The sequence below is a fragment of the Palaemon carinicauda genome, chromosome 4, assembly GCF_036898095.1.
Source record: "Palaemon carinicauda isolate YSFRI2023 chromosome 4, ASM3689809v2, whole genome shotgun sequence".
NCBI classification, from domain to species: Eukaryota; Metazoa; Arthropoda; class Malacostraca; order Decapoda; family Palaemonidae; genus Palaemon; species Palaemon carinicauda.
Genome location: NC_090728.1, coordinates 182,987,870 through 182,994,236, shown reverse-complemented (window position 1 = coordinate 182,994,236; position 6,367 = coordinate 182,987,870).

Here is a 6,367-nt window from a genome sequence, read left to right as displayed (position 1 = left end):
GTGCAGCCCAATAGGCCATCTCCCACATTTTACAACGGGATTTTCTTCCTTTTATTTCTCATGAATCTGCATGTTACCTACCACTTTTTTCAATAGGTTCAACTTTTCTCCAATCTCTCTCTTCCTAGTTCAGGTATCCCTTCCAACCACCTTTGATAGAAGTCTCAATAAATTAAATCATAAGTAACTTTATTTTTATTTTTTTTTCTAGATTTACAGGTACAGGAATTTTTTATTCCATCCTATCTCTACTACTCAAGCTGCTACATCTCCCTCCTTTCAGCTCTCTCTTACTTAGCTGAAATCTCACACTATCCCTCCACCTTACAACTCAAGTTTAAACCACTATGAAGTTTTTTTTACTTCACCTATACCAATATCTCCAACTAAAACTTTTCCACTCCTTCCCGAGCTCTCCTACTTATCGGGACTTACCACTATAATTCTTTTTCTCTAACTAAGACTGGAGCCAGTGGGCTCTTGGGAAGGTATCCCCTTCCCAGTCACCTACTTCCTTCTCAAAACAACCCATCACAACCCAAAACCTATCCCAATATCCTAAAATAAAAGTTGCATAATATCCCCCATCCCAACTACCTATCCCAATAAATCCTACCAAAACACCTACGAACTGCAAGATTGCAAGAGCCCGTGTCTGGCCAAAAGGGCCAGGCAATCTTCAACAACGACAATTAATAAAGTTTAGTTGCATTCACCTAGCCTCCCAGTTACAAGCCAACTGCTCGCTCGAACAAGGCATTCCGGGTCTTAAAATGCTTCGTGGGCTGCTATCTAATAATTGTGTATCGTCTCTATAAGTATAATCTTTCCTAATATTATTATTATTGCTATGAATTTTGTTAATCAATTAAGTTATCTTATACTAAGTTAAGCATTCGTGCAACGCTGAAACAAAAATCAGATTACCTCAAAGCACACGAAAGGAAAACGAGTATATGAGTCCTATTTTCCACAAAAAAAATATTCAAAATTGTATATATTAGCCGTGAAAGGATTGATACCACACTGTGAACGTTTAATATGGCATTTCGTGCTAAGCTTCAAGAAGTTATGTTTTTTAATCGATATAATTAGTATTTTAAAACATGACTCTCCGAGACATTGGGACCGTCTGGGTTTAACTTTATATCATTAATTGTTTAACATTATTAGTATTACTGGTAGCACTAAAGACAATAATTGTCGTAATAATTGTTTACAGCATATGCATTCGCAAGTAACTAATCACAAGAAGACCCTTTAGTAACAAATTCTCTTTTACAGTAATAAAAAGGAGGGATGAGAGCTTCTTAAGTTTCTGAAAAAGTTAGCAAAAACTTGAAAAGAACTCGGTGGAACCATTTCAAAGTACTTTTTCCTTCCCTTCTCTCTCTCTCTCTCTCTCTCTCTCTCTCTCTCTCTCTCTCTCTCTCTCTCTCTCTCTCTCTCTCTCTCTCTCTCTCTCTCTCTCTCTCTCTCTTTTTCTTTTCTTTTTTTTTGTCGAACACTTTGTCAATACATTGTCAGCTTTAGTAATTTTCATTGTTAAATATTTTCCTCAGCCATTTCATACTTAGTGAATAAATACACTATTACCCCTGCATTATTCATAATCCATTCAGACTTGGTCACGGGAAACCATTCACAGTAAAATGTAAGGAATATAGACATAACAAACTTGAACATCATTTTGCATGAAAGCTTGAAAAAATCATTTTTTCTTGATTCTCTCATATCTAGGTTACAGAAGGTATTAGGTGGATATAAAATAATTAGGTGCTTTTTAAATATTAAATCTAATCCCAGCACCTAAACTAGTGGACCACACACATGTCTATACTGTATTTAAATATCAATACCCACAGTTTACTAAGATAATCAGGAAATAAAAAAGTTACTTGCCCATATAAAGGAACCAAGCAAAATGAAGATAAAAAATATTTATATAAAAGTACAACCTTCCATCTAAATTTAAAAGTATAAATTTCGGTAATGAGCAATAAGAGTAAGGGAGAGTAACCCAACATATACACAGAACATGATTATCGACCGAGCAATCAGGCACTTCAAATCACCTAAGGGTTGTGGTGGTCGATGTGGTAACGTCCCTGAATGGTGAATGCCAGACTGGGGTTCGTTCCCCTCAAACTGGTTAGTTTCTTTGTTCGCTGCAATCGCAAGGATGGGGGATTTGGGAAAGCCTATAGGTCTATCTGCTGAGTCACCAGCAGCTACTGGCTGACCCTCCGTGGTCATAGCTGGGGGAGGAGAGGGGGCTTGGGCGCTGATATATACGGTCGGTCTCAAGGGCATTGTCCTACTCGTTAGGCCAATGTCACTGTCCCTTGCTCCTGCCATTCATGAGTAGACTTTAAACCTGGGGAGTGAGAGCAGGCAACGGCTGCTGATACCTCAGCTATAGAACTGTGCGTTCCCTTGCCGAAAGGAACATAAAGGACGTGTGCCAGTTAAATTTTACAACTTGAGGACTTAAAATCTACAACTTGAGGAGGCCTAAGTTACATTGGATATATGAGTTTGTACTATGCAGCCCAATGCTGAGACACGTGAGAATAGTCGGTGCCATTGAGGAAGCATAAACTAGGATCCCATAGACTGGGTGTTGCCGATGATCCCAAGAGTTACCATGAGATATATATATATATATATATATATATATATATATATATATATATATATATATATATATTGGCTATTGATTTATTCCGTGAAAAGCAGTTTCATTATGAATAATAGTACCAGAGTTATAATATAAATGTTTATTACTGAGCTTTCGGAAAATCCATTTCCATTATCAAATGTATTCTATTTTTTCAGGCTCTGATGATAAAAATAGGTTTTCCGAAAGCTCAGTAATTAACATGTATAACGCTGTTACTAATATATATATATATATATATATATATATATATATATATATATATATATATATATATATATATATATATATCAAAATAATAACTAACTTCCATACAAAGGGAACAGCGTATGATAAGTGTACCTGTCTTACCCAAAACTGGTCAAAATGGGTCACCTTTTACTATATATATATATATATATATATATATATATATATATATATATATATATATATATATATATATATAGTTCCCAATGGATGTACGTTCTCCCAATGCATGTCGAATTTCATATCAACAGGTGGAGAGAGAGAGAGAGAGAGAGAGAGAGAGAGAGAGAGAGAGAGAGAGAGAGAGAGAGAGAGAGAGAGAGAGAACATTGTCTTCAAACTTCTTATCTTTCATGATTTGTAAACTTGTTCTTTAACTTCACTTTTTTACTAAAGCTAAAAGGACGACCTGTAAATTGTTCTTAAATTTCCTCTGATAGTCCGTACGTCTTTTGTTTTCAATCACGTTTCACCATGTTCAAGCCTATCTTTTCCGTTTTCTTCAACGTATGAACTTCCAGACAATTCGAAAATATTCCCTTTTAGAGTACGATTGTACTTTGATATCTTCTGTGACGTTTATCCAATTCCTAACATCACTCTTGTTACAGTGGCAATGTTTACCAACATAACTACTTTCTTCTTACGTTCTCCGTAAACTTATTTCGATCTGCAGATGCACAATGACTCCTAAATTTTACGCATTTTTTTTTCCCTACGCAAAATATCATGACAACAATTTCGCTTTTCATGCTTTTCTTTATTGTTCACTTCCAAAATTCCGTATTGTCAGCAGAAAACTAAAATGCCATTTCACATGATAAGGAGATTCATTCACTCACATTTCATCTCATTGCAGATGACATCTAGGTCCTTTGGCCTGTTGCAAGACCTGCTGGTGGTGTAATTTTACTCTCAAATCCGTAGCTAACGTTTATACTATATTCAACGCTCTTCTTTCATATAAACTATACCCTCCGTTTTCAGTCAAAACTTCCTCCATACTCCTGATTTTCAGTTTCCCTTTAAACATGGCATTATAAATATATTTATTCATTTAAATTGATGACTGTTACCTAGAGATAATGTTCCGCGTATAACATTCTCTCTCTCTCTCTCTCTCTCTCTCTCTCTCTCTCCTCTCTCTCTCTCTCTCTCTCTCTCTCTTCTCTCTCTCTCTCTCTCTGTTCAGATTATGCCCAAAGTCCAATTAATCTATTCACAGCACTGGGGGCATTACAGCCGGAAATAGGCAAACTCCATCCATTACTCCAAAACATGACATGTAAGCAATTAAATCTAATTACAGCGGATTGCACCGAAAGTACAAATTAACGCCGAACGCTTCGCTGCAAACTGGAAATTTAATGTGGACCGAAAAGCTGCTTTCATTAAACACTACCTAACATTAAAGGTCTTGCTGTTTGCCTGAAAGCAAAGCTTCCATGAAACACTCTATTATCACTAGGATATTTATTGTTATATAAGATAATACTTTCTAGTATCACTTAAGATTATTCTCCTTGTAATTTTATTTCCAATGACTCCGGCAATTCAGCACATAGGTTTCTAAAGCAATAAAAAATGACAGGAAAACGAAAGCTCCTAGATGCGACCTATGTTACTAGCAGCCCTTATCCTCCCAATCTAGCTCACACAAGGAGGTTAAATGAGTGAATAACTCTTATTGCCATTTGGAGAGTTATTGATATATAAATAGTTGAGAGAATTTTCATTATCACTTAAGCTCATCTTCCTTCGCATTTTAATTCTGAAATCTCCAACCATTCAGTAAATAGGTTTTAAAAACAGAGAGAGAGAGAGAGAGAGAGAGAGAGAGAGAGAGAGAGAGAGAGAGAGAGAGAGAGAGAGAGAGAGAGAGAGAGAATGATAATTAAACGAAAGTTCCTAAAAGTCAGATATTTTCCACGACATCGTGACACCTATTCAGTAATATTAGGAGAAAGGGCAATGATGCTCATGGACAATTCACCTTATGGAAAATTTGTGCCTAATTTCGACCACCTTTAAATAAATTGTTTTCTCGTTTTCGTAAACAACTGTGATATCAATAATCTTTCATTTATTTCATTTTCTATATTTGTTGTCATGATCATGGATAACTCCTTGAATTGTTTCTGCAGCTCACTAACCTCACCCAAGGGGGTTAAATACGTCCACTTAACCTCCATAACCTCACCTGACTGGAAAAGAAAATAAATTCTTCACAGTCTGGCCCCCGGAAAACTGCAGAATAAATTACTTCCAACTTTTTTTCTTAAAGAACTCGAATTAACATTTATTGCCGCGGGGTCAAAAGTTTTATCTTAATGCTTATGAAAATTCAACGGAGAAAACTTCGTAGTTTCAGAATTGCTTATTTCTATGACGTCTCATATCGCTTGAGATATTTTCAAACAAGTCGAAAATTCATTACTTTTTTTTTAATTATTTTCGAAAATAAAGTTTTGTAATTGAATAGTAACGTTAACAATATGCAATTATAAAAAACAAATTTAATAAAATACAAAAAAAAAAAAATAATAATAATACGTATCATACAACATAAGCGTAAATGAAGCACTTTAGCTGGTTTCCTAACATCTTTTAAGTTATCAATAAAAAATTTGTCCTTTTATGATGACTACAATTTCCGAGAGAAACGGAAATTTTACCTACAATGGTGCATATATATATATGTATATATGTATATATATATATATATATATATATATATATATATATATAGTATATATATATATATATATATATATATATATATATATATATATATGCGCACCATTTTACGTAAGATTTCCGTTTCTCTCGAAAATTGTAGTCATCATAAAAGAAAAAATTCATATATATATATATATATATATATATATATATATATATATATATATATATATATATATGTGTGTGTGTGTGTGTGTATGTATGTATGTATGTGTGTGCACCATTGTACGTAAAATTTCCGTTTCTCTCGAAAATTGTAGTCATCATAAAAAAGACAAATTGATATATATATATATATATATATATATATATATATATATATATATATATATATATATATATATATTATATTATATATATATATATATATATATATATATAATGAGATTGACAGATAATAGATGGACATAAAAATAACATAATGGTTCCCTAGATTGCAAATGCAGCCGAGGAAGGAAGAAAAGACGATGGATTGATGAACTATAAAAAATTACGGGTATAAACTGGCACATTAAGACCATAAACAGACGAGAATGGAAGGATATGTCTGAGGCCCTTGTTCTGCGGTGGACTAGTGACAGGTGATGATAGAAGATAGATAGATAGATAGATAGATATTTCGTGTGACTAAGAGAGAATTTTGTCACTAACACATGGTACTGTGTGTGTAGTAATGCCTTTCCTAATACCACAAAGAAC